Here is a 16874-nt window from a genome sequence, read left to right as displayed (position 1 = left end):
GTGGGCCACCAAAAATAACTTCGGATGAGGGCAATGTTCCGACTGGAAACCAGGGTTGCCCACAAATCGGGATGAGTGAGCCCACTGAATAACTGGGGACCTGGTAACAGCGGGAACAAACAGGCGACCAGGGGGACCACCTCTTGGATCGGGCACGTCCTGTTGCACTCGGCGGATGCGATCCTCCAGATCCCACGACAGGGCACCACGACATAGGACGGAGGGACGATAGGATCTGGCTCAGCCTTTTCATCAGTGGCAGAAAACTGTCTGGACAGGGCATCAGGTTTTATATTTTTGGAACCTGGGCATTGATTGTGATTGTGAAGTTGAAACAGGAGAAAAATAGTGACCAGCGTGATTGGCATGGATTCAGTTGTTTTGCCTTCTGGATGTATTCAAGATTATTATGGTCAGTCCAGATAATAATGGGTTGGGACGCCCCCTCCAGCCAATATTTCCACTCATCCAGGGCCATTTTTGAGGCAAAAAGCTCCCGGTCTCCAACGTCATAATTCCTCTCTGTGGTAGAAAAACGTCTTGAAAAGAATGCACAAGGATGGAGCTTACCATTAGTGGAAGAGTGCTGGGACAGTACAGCTCCAAGCCTTGTGTCAGAAGCGTCAACCTCTATGATGAACTGTACCTTGGGGTCAGGGGAGTTGAGGATAGGTGCTGTGGAGAACCTCTGTTTGAGATCGAAGAATGCCTTATCGGCTTCAGGGGACCATGTAAATGGTTGATTGACTGAGGTGAGTGCTGTGAGGGGAGAAGCGAGGAGACTGTAATCATGGATAAAGCAGGGGTAGAAGTTTGCAAAACCAAGGAAACGTTAAAGTTGTTTACGGTTGGTGGGAATGGCCCAGTCCACCCCTGCTGATATCTTTTTGGGATCCGGCTTCACCTGTCCTCCCTCGAAGACGAATCCCAGGAAGGTCCCTGAAGGAACATGAAATTCGCACTTCTCAGCCTTGACAAACAGGAAGTTTTCTTGAAGTCACTGGAGGACTGATCGAACATGTCTTAAGTGCTCGGTTGGATTCTTGGAGAAGATTATGACATCATCTAGGTAAGCAAACACAAATACATTAATGAAATTCCTGAGAAAGTCATTTGCCAGGGCCTGAAAAACAGCAGGGGCGTTAGTCAGGCCTGTTGGAGTCATCAATTTTGGTTGCACGTTTTGACATGCGCAGCTCAACAGACGTCGCTGCTCTGACATCACCCGGGACTGTAAAACCCACAGAAGATGAAGTTTTGTTGCCATTTCCAGCGTGTCTCATAGGACGACGCAAAGGAGGCGCATATCTGGAGAGACAAAAGCTCGCAGGCGAACCTTTGCTCCACAAGGCCATTCCCGGAAGAGCATGAAAGATACAAGATACAAGAAGATCAGAAGATTTATTTGCCGATCAAAGACCACGCCGACACCCGGCGCAGGTGAAAACCCACAGAGGTTTATTTCCAAGGAGATGAGTTTCCTCCTTGTTGATTCAGTCGACTAACATTTCTTCATAATCCCACATTTTTTTCTGACTTGACCCATCCTCAGCTGCTGGAGAGAAGAAATCAACGTCAAAGTAATTTCATTCTTTTATATATATATATATATATTAAACCGGATAGGTGCATTTAGAGGTCTAGGGAGGATGAGGCATAGTGAAGGTGATTTAGAATCACCTAAAGTATCAACTTGTTGCATGCAATACTGATTGAAGTGTTTTATGCTGAGCTGTGTTTTGATTTGCTGCGCAAGCGGTGCTGAATCGTGCGTGTGCATGCTTTGTCTGGCTGATCCCAAATCAGCCAGGAGTTAGAAGTTGGACTTTAAATAAAAGTTTTTCATTCAAAGCAACTGTGGTCTGGGCCTCGCCGACCACTCTTTTGTTCCAGTTCTATTACTGGAGTTTTCCACTGAGTTCCCGCCTCAGATTTTATGACTCTTTGTTCAAGATTTGGGGCGTTCGGCTGGTAGTGGCTAAAGGGGCGTGGCTCCACCGTTTTATCAGCTGATCGCTGCAATCGACCCGGGGTCCCACCCTGGAGCCAGGCCTGGGGTCGGGACTCGTCGGAGTTGCTCCTCACAGGACTGGGCCGGGCCAAGCCCGAACGAGAGACGCAAGGCCGTCCCCAAGTGGGCCCACCACCTCCAGGGGTAACCATGAGGGACTGGTGCAAAGAGGATTGGGAGGCGGACAAAGGTGGAGACCTCAGCGGCCCGATCCCCGGATGCTTAGGCTGGTTCTAGGGACGTGGAATGTCACCTCGTTGAGGGGAAAGAGCCTGAGCTTGTACGGGGTGGTCGAGAGATATCGACTAGAAATGGTCGGGCTCGCCTCCACGCATACGGTCTGCTGGGAACGTATGGCGGAGCCCTCGGCCAGGGATGTATTCAACTCTCACCTCCGGGAGAGCTTTGACCAGATTCCGGGGATGTTGGAGACATAGAGTCTGCAGTGGAAACAGAGGCTGGGGACTCGAGGTTGGACTCTTTCATCACCCAGGCTGAAGTCCCTGAGGTGGTTAAAAAGCTCCGCAGTGGCAGGGCTTCGGGGTGTATAAGATCCGCCCTGAGTATCTCAAGTCTCTGGATGTTGTGGGGCTGTCATGGTTGACACACCTCTTCAACATTGTGTAGCGGTCGGGGACAGTGCCTCTGGACTGGCAAACTGGGGTGGTGGTCCCCCTTCATAAGAAGAGTGACCGGAGGGTGTGTTCCAACTACAGGGGGATCACACTCCTCAGCCTCCCTGGTAAGGCCTATGCCACGGTATTGGAGAGGAGAGTCCGGCAGAATGGTCGAACCTCAGCTTCAGGAGGAGCAGTGTGGTTTTCGTCCCGCCCGTGGAACACTGGACCAGCTCTATACCCTCTACAGGGTACTCGAGGGTTCATGGGAGTTTGCCCAACCGGTCCACATGTGTTTTGTGGACCTGGAGAAAGCATTCGACAGTGTCCCTCGTGATGCCCTGTGGGGGGTGCTCCAGGACTATGAAATCGGGGGCCCTTTACTAGGGGCCATCCAGTCTCTGTACAAGCGGAGCAAGAGTTTGGTCCACATTGCCGGCACTAAGTCGGACCTGTTCCTGGTGCATGTTGGACTCCGGCAGGGCTGCCCTTTGTCACCGGTCCTGTTCATAACTTTTATGGACAGGATTTCTAGGCACAGCCAAGGGCCGGAGGGGGTCTGGTTTGGGGACCAGAGGATTTCGTCTCTTGTTTTTGCAGATGACGTGGTCCTGCTGGCCCCTCTAGCCAAGACCTATAACATGTGCTGGTGCGGTTTGCAGCCGAGTGTGAAGCAGCTGGGATGAGGCTCAGCTCCTCCAAGTCCAAGGCTGTGGTTCTCGACCGGAAAAGGTTGGCTTGTCCTCTTCAGGTTGGAGGGGAGTTCCTTCCTCAAGTGGAGGAGTTTAATTATCTCGGGGTCTTGTTCACAAGTGTGGGAAGAATGGAGCGGGAGATAGACAGACGGATCAGTGCGGCTGCCACAGTAATGGGGGTGCTGTGCCAGTCTGTTGTGGTGAAGAGAGAGCTGAGCCGAAAAATCAAGCTCTCGATTTACCGGTCGGTCTACGTTCCTACACTCACCAATGGCCATGAACTTTGGGTCACGACCGAAAGAACGAGATCCCGGATACAAGCAGCTGAAATGAGCTTCGTCTGTAGGGTGGCCGGTCACTCCCTTAGAGATAGGGTGAGGAGCTCGGCCATCCGGGAGGGGCTTGGAGTAGAGCCCCTGCTCCTCCACATCAAGAGGAGCCAGTTGAGGTGGCTTCGGCATCTATACCGGATGCCTCTTGGACGCCTTCCTTGGGAGGTGTTCCAGGCACGTCCCACCGGGAAGAGGCCCAGGGGACGGCCCAGGACACACTGGAGGGACTATGTCTCTCGGCTGGCCTGAGAACTCCTTGGGCTCCCCCCGGAGGAGCTGGAGGAGGTGTCTGGGGAGAGGGACATCTGGGCATCTCTGCTGAGTCTACTGCCCCCGTGACCCGGTCCCGGATAAAGCGGAAGACGACGAATACGAGTATGAACACCAAATCAACCAGTTTAGCTTAAAACCATTTATTTTTTAACCTGTTTCGAGGGTTGATTAAAGAAATGTAAAATAGATTTTCAAGTCTGAAAAATTTATTTTTAGAGCCTCTCATCACATATCTAATTTTCTCCTGTTTTAAATTGGATAGCACATCTCTCATCCAGTGTGATACCGTGGGAGGGGCAGCATCCTTCCACTTCAGAAGGATCAGGCGATGAGCCAGCAAAGCTGATAAAGCAATAATCTTGTGCCCTCCGACAGACAACCTAAACCTTCAGGAACAACTCCAAAAAGCAACGCGAGCTGATTCATAATCATTTTCACAATAAGCACAGTAGAAAGAGCTTCACAAACACCTCCCCAAAATTCTTGTGTTTCAGAACATAACCAGAATATGTGTTTCAATGTGGCTTTCTCAGATTTACCTCAATCACAAGTTGGATCCACTTCTGGATAAATCTTAGCCAGTTTGTATTTGTGAAGGGGCACCCGGTGGACCACTTGAAATTGAATAAGGAAGTGTCTTGGACACATGCAGGAGGACTGGTTTCACTTCAAAACTTTAGTCCAATGTACTAATTGTGACTTGCAATTCTTGCACCCAAGCTATTTTAACTGCAGGAGGAGGGGGAGGTAGCTTCCCTACTTCTTATTTTTTTAGGTACCTACAATGTAGGTATTTATGAGGGGTCAAAGTAACAAAAATTAACTTGAAATTAATTGAAGGTGTGAAATACTGAACATGGTGAAATTGAGTTCCGTAAAAACCAACTTGTAATTAATATCGCCTCTGTGAAAATTAGAATCTGTAAATTTGGAGGTTATTAAAATGATAACATGGTAAACATTACCACTATTATCAATGATTATTTGAGTTAAATCCTTAGTTTGGTTGATTTGTTCCCTTTGACTAATAGTCACCACACATTATCTGAAAATAATCCTACAGAATCCCACTTATATTGGCAATTTGTGAGAGCGCTGTATGTCGAGTTCTGGACCCTAAAGAACTTCCAGCAAATTGTGTATTGTCCCATTCCCATACAAGGGTGAGCGATATCAATGCTTACTACTGAAAATGGTTGGGAATGGCGATGGACCACAAGTTCTCCGCAGGGAGATGTACCGAAAGTAACAAAAATTACACAGTGAACGCGATGAATAATAAAACTAAAGTGGTAAAAACAGAGGGGGTAAAATCAATTCAGTCAATAAAAACGGGTAATGTTAAATTTGATAACCTTAATATTTACTTAACATTAATATTTACCATGTTATAATTTTAATGACCTCCAAATTCACGGATTTTAATTTTCACAGAGGTGATATTAATCACATGTTGGTTTTTGCGGCATTCAATTTTACCATGTTCAGTATTTCACACCTTCAATTAATTTCAAGTTAATTTTTGTTACTTTGACCCCTCATAAATACCTACATTGTAGGTACCTAAAAAAATAAGAAGTAGGGAAGCTTTATTTAGAAGACAGGTGTGCAAACGTGGTAAACCTGTATTCAATAAAAAGATCCTTAAAATGCCTCAGGCCCTTTTTAAACCACATATTGAAAGTAGTGTCTTGCATCAATAGAGGAAAGAAATCATTTGATGTTGTTATGCTAGAAAGGCTCATATTTGACAGGCCAAAGTGTTTCTTAAACTTTGAATAAATATGAACTATGGGGTTAGTGATTGTCCGGTTTAGGGATAAAGGTGATGATACTCCACTTGCTGCTGTTGTGATTATGAATCTGAGAATATTATTTAATATTTAATATTAATATTTTAATATTTTATTAAATAATATTTCGGTCTGTTAAGGGTGGTCCTGTGAAAAGCTGCCCATTAAGGCGGTGGTATTAGGACAAAATGGAAAGGTGTGAGACGAGCTCTGACATTATTGAACAGCAAAACTCTGCACACACATGGAATGAATTCACACAATCTCTTAAAATACAAGAATTTATTAACAAAAATAAGTCAACTCAAAGTCAAACATATTTCAATCAACAAACTCTTCACTATGCTAAAACAATCCAACTAAACTACCAAGCAGAATTAAAGAATAACAAAGACTAATGGGCTATGTACAATATAAACAAGTTGATTAAAGATGATTGAAAACCATGACCAAAAGTGATACAACATTACCATGCAATGTTTATGGTTGAGAACCAAGGATTATCTTGAAGAATCTGGAATTGAAGTTAAGTTAGTCTTGGAACTAACTTAGGCAGTAATCAGCAAACGTTTAGACAACCATTCACAATGCAAGATCAGATAAAATATTATTTTATCTAAATAATGTTTAAAGAATGATCTGCTGAATAAAACCAACCTTCTGGATGACTAATTCTCAACGGTGTCTAATTAGCTGCCTTTATTTATTAAAATAATATTTAAGGAAATATTATTAAGGGAATATTTTGGAAAAGAGTCAAATCTTTCTGGAGAAATGGGGCTTAATGGTGTTTACTTAGTTATCAGATTTAGTAAAATAATGTTTAGGGACACATTATTTACTAGCTTGAAAACTAACAACCTTTCTGTTAAATGTTCCCTAGCAGGCAAGCACGTGTTCTTAGCTTGTTAGCAGTGAAAGCTAACAAAGGAAGCTGATAGCTTAGCACCAGAATCAAACACACACCTTTAAAATTACCGTTAATAAAAGGGTTAAAATGCATGATGCATTTTAACATTGCATTATGGCTGATCTTCTGTGTTTAAAATCACCTTTTAAATAAAGTTTTTCTTAACTTTAAAAACACATGTTGAGGATTAAAATAATTTAGTTTCATATATGAGTTCAGTTCGCATGTGTAACCATAAAAACTGACATAACATGTATTGTGAGCCTGAGTGGGAGAAGTCAAAGGTCACAGCAGACTTCAGGTTGGAGAAAGGGTTAATCTCAGGTTAGGATGTTCCCAGCAGCTGTAAGCAGTAAAATGCCGGCTGTATGGGCAGTAAAGCAATAAATGTCGGCTGTTGGGCATGGTATAGATAATAAAGTACTCACATGGGGTTAGCTAATTTACAGCGCAGACACAGACTTTGTAATAATTCCTGGAGGGGAGGGTCAGTCAGTAAGCTTTGAAGCAAAAGGTATAAGAGGTTTTAACATTTATTGTAAGACAGAGCACTCTGTGATACAGCCTCGTTTTGCTGACTGAGTCTCTCCCAGAGGGCCCTTTAGTAAACTCTTTCTTTTGTGTATCATTCTTTTGTATTCAATATGCATTGGGAATTATTGGACTTATCATTTACCAAATTAAACTTGTGTTAATCTTAATTTCCTGCTCTTCATCTGTTCTTTCTCACGACATTCGGACTGGGGTGTTGGACCATTTGTTTGCTGAATACTGGACCATTTGCACGTTGCTGGACGCCACTATGACCTTCATCGGCCATTTTGTACCACAGGATAGCCTGTTCCTACAAATCCCGGCGGGCACCGCGTCTGATATGACGGGGCGTCCCAAGTCTGACGTCACAAGACACTATATAGGAAGGCACCCATTTTGAGGGCTCGTCTTCAGCTGGAAACCGTGACGCGGTGACCACGCAACTGAAGCATCATCTGGAGAAGAGTCCCGAGTGGATTTCATTTATTCTCCTTCGTTGGCCAACGAAAAATTCATAACAGGTTTCTGGAATGAGAAGGCCAGAAATTTCACTTTGAAAAAACCACGGAGATTCAAGGAGACGAATCGCCACCTTGTTTTTGTCCTAGTCGATTGTGATGGTCAGATCATATTTTTCCCTTTGGCCAAGGAGGCCAGAGGACGAAGATTGACCGTTTTTCCTGAAGTTAACTGTGGACGCACATTAACTTCCAACTTCCACCCCACTCTCTCTCAACTCCGCTCAGAAGGAAGGCTTCAACAAAGTAAAACACATCCTTTTATTATTTTTTTTATTTCTTTATTAGGAATAGCCGGGCAGGGTAGAAGAGATTTTTACTGCGATTAGATTCGCCATTTAATCTAATGTGTTCTTAATTATATGTGCATGTAACCTTTTTATTGAAACTTTGACGTGCCCTGTTGGATGTCTGGAAGCCGCTGTGCTACCCAGCTTTGTGTGTGTTTTGCGGGGTTATTTACCACCTGAGAGCAAGCGCAGGTGCGCTGTGAGACTGGACTGTTATAATAACCTCATGGTGAAATTCCCCATTTTCTTTGTCTTCAACTTTACTGCCTACTAGCTTGCCGCCAAAAGTTTTATAACCCTTTGTGTGCTCACCCCACGCAGAGTTGGGGGATGTTTTATGACTGAGTTGCAGTTTGAGCTCCGCTCCCCACCTCCACTCACCACCACATCTCTTTGTCATATCATTTTTGTCATAACTGATGGTTTGATCCCATACGCACCCACTGCTGTTTTGCTTTATTTTGTTTAGTTAGATATTTTGCCTCTTTTGTGTAGAACTTTGCATGTTTGAGTAGGTGAAGATTATTAAATCGGAAGAGCGGATTGTATCAGGGCTGTGATTTAATAAATGTTCACATAGATAAACAGAAGGCGTTTTGTGTTTATTTTGTGCAAGAGTGACTCGTCAGTCAAGATAAGGTTGAAGTTCCACACGTTTCAGCAGAAACGGTCGATTAAACAGTGACATCTCTGGTAATAGTTATTAATTATTACTGAGTATTTAACGGTTATAATTATCAAAGGCGTTGAGCCACAATTACAACACCAGGAGACATCTTTGGTCTTGATTCATAAATGAGGATTTTGGTTAAGAAATTAATTTTGTCAAATTATGATTTTTAATTATAATTGTTGATAAAGATTAATTAATCAATAATCAGAATTCTAACAGGGGTGTTGAGGCTGTATTATGATATCTGGTGGAATTATTTTACCTCAACACACACAAACACAGAACACAACCTGAGCTCGTGTGCTGCAGTTAGCCTGCTAGCACTAAAATAGCTGAGTTTCACACAAACAAAACCAAACTTCATAAAATGAAAAACGTTCAGATCATAAATCTTTCTCTATTACTCTACCCAAACACCAAACCTCGTATGAACGTGTTGAGGAGTTGTCCGGGTGACGATGAAGTTTGAAGAAAGCTCTGTGAACAAAGGGTTAGCTTCCAGCTAACCTCCGGAGCAGTGGCTGGGCGGCCCGTTTTGTCCGCTGACCACACTGCACGTTACCACAGGATGAGGCTCCTGTTGTCCTCCTTTCAGACTGGGAAACTGCTCCACTCTGATTTGTAGAGACAGCATCTCTGCAGAGAACTCTCTGGGACACCGTTTGCTTCTGTAGGCCTCAGAGAGAAAGTAAAGCCAGGCTTGTACCTTAATTCCCGTTCATGAATGAATCTACCGGATACAGACAGTGATTCATTTGTACTTCTTAGTGCATATGATCGATGATCGTATGACACTCTCAGATCCAGTTGAAGAGCTATGTCTGTTTGCCAGCAAAGAGACATTAGCGCGCTTGCCTCCCCTATCCCGATGATCACTGGTGTGGAAGAGATCGGACCATTGGAAAGGGGGTGCTTTTATACACCCAGTGGCATCATGGGAAGTCTGCTGCTTATTACCTTTTGGCAAATGTGGCTTTTTGCTATTCCAGATGTATGTTAACAATACAGAATCAAGCTTCTTAAAGTAAGCAGTCAGTTTGTCATTTTCTATACCACTTCTTCCATAGTGGGTTGCCGGGAAGCTGGTGCCTATCTCCAGCAGTCTATGGGCGGGAGGCGGGTTACACCCAAAACAGGTCGACAGTCCATTGCAGGGCAACACACAAACAACCAAGCACACACTCATTCACACACCTAAAGGCAATTTAGAAAGACCAATTAACCTAACAGGCATGTCTTTGGACTGTGGGAGGAAGCTGGAGTACCCAGTGAGAACCCATGCATGCACGGGGAGAACATGCAAACTCCATGCAGAAAGACCCCCGGCCGCAAGTTGAACCCAGAACCTTCTTGCTGCAAGGCAACAGTGCTACCAGCAGCCCTTAAAGTAAGCATTTGAAAGAAAAACAGAAAGAACCTGGAACAGATACAGATACCTCGGAAGCAGGAAGGAAAGTGGATTGGGAGACAAGATAGCCAAACTCTGTTGAATTGCAAGTAATAATTTCTCAAAGTTGTCTTTTTGAATATTGGAGAAAACCTTAATTACAGTAATACATAGGTAGCAATACCTTGTTTACAAGAGCAGTATAATCCAAATTTAATGGCAAGAGCTCACTTTTGTGTAGGTTTAATTTATACACTGAAGTTTTCTCAAACACAGTGGGAAGCTCAAAAACAGAAAGAATAGTTGTCTCTGCCTTGGAAAAATAAAGCAGAAGGTCATCAGCATAGAGGGATGATTTATGTTCCATAAAGACTCTAGTAATACTATGGATAGAACTGTTAGGTTTTGTGGCCATAGACAACGGCTCAGTAGCTATCACTAAAAGAAGGGGACCGAGAAGACTTTGAATGGAAGGCATTTGTCAGGACCTTAGCTGAAGGGCAGGCATTTAATAATTTAATCCATGATATAAATACCAAACCCAAATCTTGCTAAAGTCTCATAAAGGTAGTTCCACTCTACTCTGTCCCTTCTTGACCTCCTGCACAAGCTCATGCCCCTTCCCCCGCAGTGAGGTGACATTCCCCGTCCCTGGAACCAGCCTAAGCATCTGGAGATCGGGCTGTTGAGGTCTCCACCTTCGTCTGCTGCCCGATCCTCTTTGCACTGTTTCCTCACAGTTCCGCATGCAGGTGGTGGGCCCACTGGGGGATGGCCTCACGTCTCTCGTTTGGGCTTGGCCTGACTGGATCCCGCGAGAAGAAGCCCGGCCACCAGGCGCTCTCCTACGAGTCCCAACCCCAGGCCTGGCTCCAGGGTGGGAACCATGTTCTCCGCCGTACCGGGCGATGTCATGTGCCTCAAATGTGTGGTCCTCATAAAGGCCTATCACACCGTTAATCCCCAAACCCAGTGGTGGACACCGACAGTAAGGGATGCTGTCAAGCTGAAGAAGGAGTCCTATCGGCTGTGGTTGGCTTGTGGGACTCCTGAGGTGACTGACGGGTGTCGTGAGGCCAAGCGCACTGCGACAGAGGCAAAAACCCGGGCCTGGGAGGAGTTCGGTGAGGCCATGGAGAGACTACCAGTTGCCTGAAAGCGATTCTGGCAAACCGTCCGGCGCCTCCGGAGGGGGAAGCTGTGCTTCACGAACACTGTTTACAGTGGGGGTGGGGAGCTGCTGGCCTTGACTGGGGACATTATCGGGTGGGGAAGGAGTACTTCAAAGATCTCCTCAATCCTGGCATCACGCATTCCCAGCGTTACTTTTTTTAGATTATATTATATGTCTAGAAGGTTTCACAAGACAGTTGCATAAAGTGGAATTACATAGACAAGTAGACTACTTACAATGAACTTTTAATATTATGTACCACACCAGTACATTCTTGCCTTTTACCTCAAGGATAATAATGTAGTGCCTGTACTTTCACTTTGAAAACGCAATCTTTGCCTCCAGACACACGATTTTTGCATCTTATCTGCTAAATTGCCTGAACAGGGCTGCTGTGTGTGTTTGTAGTTTGTGTGTAAACTGAACACTGCCTCTGATTGGCTTACCATGAAAGCTTATTCAACCTTAGCCAATAATTATCACTTATGCAACTGTCTCGCCCCTCGCTCCTCCCTTCACCAAAGAAAAAAAGCTTAGCTCCGGTGGCTGTGAGCCACGATAGATGACAAGAACATCAATGAGTAGCTTTAGTTTATAACACGCCCCATTTAATTGTCGGAAACGGTACACGTTACTTAAAAACGTAACGCTGTTCATAACGCCATTTATTTAACACCGTTATTCGCATCACTGGTCCTTACACATAGACATTGTTCATAAGAAGGCCCAGCAGAGACTATTTCAGGCGGCAACTCCAGAAGTACAACGTTCCACAGGAGCTATTGGTCATCTTCTACATTGCCATTATTCAGCCCTGTGCGCAACAATCACTGTGGTTTGAATCATCCACAAAATATGACAGGTCCAAACTACAACGAACAATTAGGTCTGCAGAGACGATCATCAGGACTTACCTTTACTCCATTCAGGACACTCCGTACAGGTCTAGGGTCAAGAAAATGGCAGCTTAAATCTCCCATACGTCCTGCATACAAAGTGTTTAGACTTTAATCATGCGAAGACTTATCAAAATGTCTGAGATGTAATACTTCACCTTTCCTTGTGTGTGTGTGTGTGTGTGTAGGGCGGGGGGGGGGGGGGGGGGGGTATCTGTCATAAAACAGATGAAAAAGGGAAAGATTGTCTAAGCCACTCCTCACAACAGATTCAATATGTTTTAATATATTTTTCTGGCTGACTTTCCTACATGAAGCAGGATTAGAATAGAATACCATCCCAAATTACCCTCTAACTAGAGATAGAACTTGAGCACCACAATTTCAAGGGTTTATTGCAACAGAGCTTCATCCAGCTAAAGAGATAGTGTTTCTATATGTGCCACCCAGCAGTTCTAGTCCTGCAGGGCAGCATGTCAGAGCAACAGACTCATGGAAATACTGCCTAACGCTTTACCTCACAGGCTTCAACAGAGCATGTCGCTTTACTGTTCCTGCCAGACCTCAGTCCTACTTTTAGATACTTGCTGCTGTGAAGCTGAATACAATGCACTGTCAGCCTCTAGCCTCAGGGAGCTGCACAGAAATCAGCCCTTACACACAACATATCATTAATGTTTGCTCCTGCAGATGATGGCTTATTTAATTAAATTACTTCAACCTTTGTTTCCACTGACCTTTATGGCAAAGGAGATTGGGTAAAATCATTCTGATGAGATGCAACCTGCTCCGTTTCCAAATATCAGAGGATTATTTGCTGCTAAAATGCTGTTGGATATCATTGGAGTCAATCTCGACTGCATGCAAGTGAGTGACTGGTTTGCGTAGGTAAAGCCTCATGCATCTGACATCCATATTAGATCAAGTTGCGATGAACCTGTCAATATCTGACAAATCTGAATGTGTACTGTACATCTTGTGCACTTCTAGCACTATATTAACAAGGAGACTTCGTCTGTCTTTCTGTCTAGGTAGGGGCGTTACATGTGAAGTGACAGTTTACTGACAGTGGCAGATAAAATGAAACTGCAATTTGCTATCTTGGTGACATGCTAATTATCCCTGACAGCTTCCCTAGCCAGTTCATTATTTTCAGACTTATACACATGAGCGGGAAAAAAAAAAGTTGAGAAAAATTTTTGCAGAGCGATGTTTCCTTGTGTCAGTTTCATTCCTTTAATTGTCAGACATCAGCAGCTTATTGAGATGCAGAGTGTAGGTTTATGTTACTTTGGTGTTGTTTATGATCTGTGCATTTATGATCTTAGTAGAGTCTGGTGGTCTGATGTTAGAGCTTGACTACCACTTAGTGGTTAAAATTATAGAAATTAGAGCTTAAATTAGCAGTGTGCCTCTTCTCCAAGACCACTGTGAAGGTAAACAACGTGACAACTTTTGTTGGCCTTATTGTTCTCAGTGTCCACTTTCATGATTCCTTACATTTTTTTGTTAGGTGTTACCCGTCAGTTAAATGATTTTATCTATTTTCATAATGACATCTGTTGGAAATGTTTTCATTTCAAAAAAGCATTTTCATATTTTAACATGAATGATTGCTTTAAAAAATGGCTCTTAAACAATTGCTCTACTTTTACTCCAATGAAAAGGTAAGAAACACAAACTTGTTTGTTTTCAGCATGGGGTTCAAATCTGTCTCCTAATTTTATATTTCTGTTTGCCCATAACTTTTAGTGTCAAACTTTTTGGATTAGTAAATGATAGTTTACAGTTTTTGAAATGAGGTGTCTGTTAGAAGGTTCAAGGCAGGTAATACACCTGCCCTAGAAATTTCCTTTTGTGCTCTCATTTGGTATAAACCCAGATTAGTCGGTCCTGGAGGCTGAAGCTAAAACTGTTAAACATAGAGAAGCCAAGTCCAAAGTCTTCAGCCATCTAAAAACAACTCCAGCCTTAAAAACATCACAGTAGTCTGTTTTGAGAACAGTTTAATCATCCTCAGGTTTGCACTGGATAGTTATTTACTAAGAAGCTAATAATTATAAACATGGGGAATGATAGCAGGAGCTGGTGCATCAACGATTCCTCTGTGTGAAACGCATAGTTAGAATGGAAAATTTAAAGCGTTTGATGTAAAAGTAAAGTTCTGTAAAAAGCAAATAAATATTGTGATGCTTTACAGGTTGTGTTTGCAGTATCTGCTTCACACAGGAGCATCACTGCTGACACACCACCTCCTTCCTTCATTTCCCTTGTAAATAATGATAACCTATTTTGTAAATAATCACCCAATGTTAACTTGATGACTACAGCTAAAAGCACTCAAGAACAGCTGAAACAATAAACCGGTTATTCTTAAATTGCCCTCCATGAGCCCAGATCATAGTTTATTGAACATCTAAGTAAATATCTAAAGAATGCCACTTTGAAAACCCGAGACACCCTAAATAATTTGCTCCTTAAAATAGGGCTAAACTACCTGTTGACAAATGCGGGTGCCATAAGATATTAAAACGATACTATTTATTGCCCATGCAATGATATTTCAACAAAATCAATAAAGCAAAGTTTGATTTGGGCTAAGTATGGAATAAACAACACAGGTCCTGAAAAATGCCTTTTTTTTGAGTCATCTGAAACACTTGGCACTTCCTTCAGAACAGCAGCTGATACAAATCCTGCAGTTGCATTCTTTTCATTTGTTTGATGCCTTTCCTTCCTATCTATCTGCATCAAATGAGCTTGCTGGCAGGAAAGATTTATATTTTCAGCTGCATTGTGAATAGTTGTTTCCAAAAACAGATTGTTTCTGAATGCCAAGTGATTTCCTGGCTCCTCAAAACTCTCCCTGCAGCTTGTTAGCTTATTCTAGAGGAAATTACACTGAGTTCCTGCAGTGAAAGACATACTGTTTTGTTACTGATCTAGTATCATGTCTGAATTTTACATAAAGGACCAAAAGACTGTAATACGAAACTATACTCTTTTCATACTACTTTCATGCAAGTTTGTCCTGAGTGTGTAATTACCTTGTTGGCACAGCAGAGGGCACTGTTGTTTGATTATCCGAAAACATCCAAGAGCTTGTTATTGTCAATCTTTGAGTTTAGTAGTAGGGCAGTTATACTGAGTTACGTAGATCTTTGAATTTTGATATTACTTAAGGCTTTTACCCTGAACACACACATCTGTGCTCTTACTAGAATAAATATGAACTCTATAGCATATGTATAAAAGTCATTGTCTTCAGTTTGCATACACTGTCATTAACCTGCTCGTCCGGCCTCCACAAACAGGAAAAGGGAGGACTTTCTAAATATACATCTACTATTAGAGGTGGAAGTGTGCCATAATTAGAAAAGCTTGTTGCCCTTGATTGCAGACAAAATACGTTTTGTTCTCATGCTTCTCATTCATCAGCCTCTCAGACTGCGTGTAGCCCCTCAGGCTTTTAGACGTCACTGTCTGCAGTAAAAGCACAAACTATTTACTGTTTCAGCTACCAATGCAGGTGCACAAGTATTCATACCCCTTACCACAAACTCAGTGTGTTTTATTGGGATCTTATGTGATAAACAGTAAAAACAACAAAGGATTTCAACCTTCTTTAGTCAGATAAGACTAAATTAAATCTAGTAAAACTAGTTGCCTTCAGATATCGCCTAATTAGTAAACAGAGTTGGCCTGTGTGCAGTTTCATATAATAAATGGAATAATAACAACATTAGTGAACAGTATCATGGAGACCAAGGAACACAGTAGAAAGGTCAGGGAGAAAAATTTTGAGAAATTTAAAGTAGCGTTGGGTTCATAAAATGATTTTCCAGCATTTCAGCAACTGTTCATCAGTCATCTGTAAATGGAATATGCAACAACTGCAAACCTACCAGGACATGTCAATCAACCTAAACTAACAGGCCAGGCAAGAAGAACATTAATCAGTAAAGCAGCCAAGAGGTCCATTCTAAAGAGCTGCAGGGAACCAGATTCCAGGTGAGAGAATGTGCTGACAGGACAACTACAAGTGGTGCACTTCACAAATCAGGTCTTTATCAAAGAGTGGTAAAAGAAATTTATTGCTGAAATAAAGACAAAAGAAATTCTGTTTGACACAAGCCATGTAGAGGGCACAGCAATTATGCAGAAGAAGGTGCTATGGTTAGATGAGACAAAACATTTTTTGAAAACCATGCATCATTTTCCTTCCTCTTCATAATTGTCCTCTATTTTGTGTTGATCTATGACATACAAAACATTTGAGGTTGTAACAAGTCAAAAGGAACTGTTTCTGAGTAAAATGCATTCAGCAAGAACATCCAGAAAAGAATATGACAAATTCTTTCATCCGCAAACACACTCTGTTGAGTGATTTTGTTTTGTTTTGTTTGTTTTGTGGGACTAGCGGCCTTTATTTTAATTTTTTTCAAACACTAAGCTGACAGGAAAGGGGTAAAGATAGAGAGGGAAAACATACAGTAGAGGTACCCTGGGCAAAGAGTCAAATCCGCAACGGGCTGCGTTATGGACTGAAGCTTCTGAATATGGGTCGCACATTTTACCCCTGCGCCACTGCTGCGGCCAAAACGCTTACTATTAAGTTTGAGCTGCAGCTCTGTTGACATATTGACCCCAAATCACTTGCCTTTGTTTGGTTATTACAATTTTGGGAGCTGAATAAACCCAATAAAATGCCCGAGGTTGACACAGCATTGTTCCTGTAACACACTCACACACAAAATAAGAGGCCAAAGCA

This window comes from Girardinichthys multiradiatus, chromosome 9 (assembly GCF_021462225.1).
Source record: "Girardinichthys multiradiatus isolate DD_20200921_A chromosome 9, DD_fGirMul_XY1, whole genome shotgun sequence".
In the NCBI taxonomy this organism is placed as follows: Eukaryota; Metazoa; Chordata; class Actinopteri; order Cyprinodontiformes; family Goodeidae; genus Girardinichthys; species Girardinichthys multiradiatus.
The sequence above is the reverse complement of the archived record's forward strand: the minus strand, read 5'-3'. Positions refer to the sequence as shown.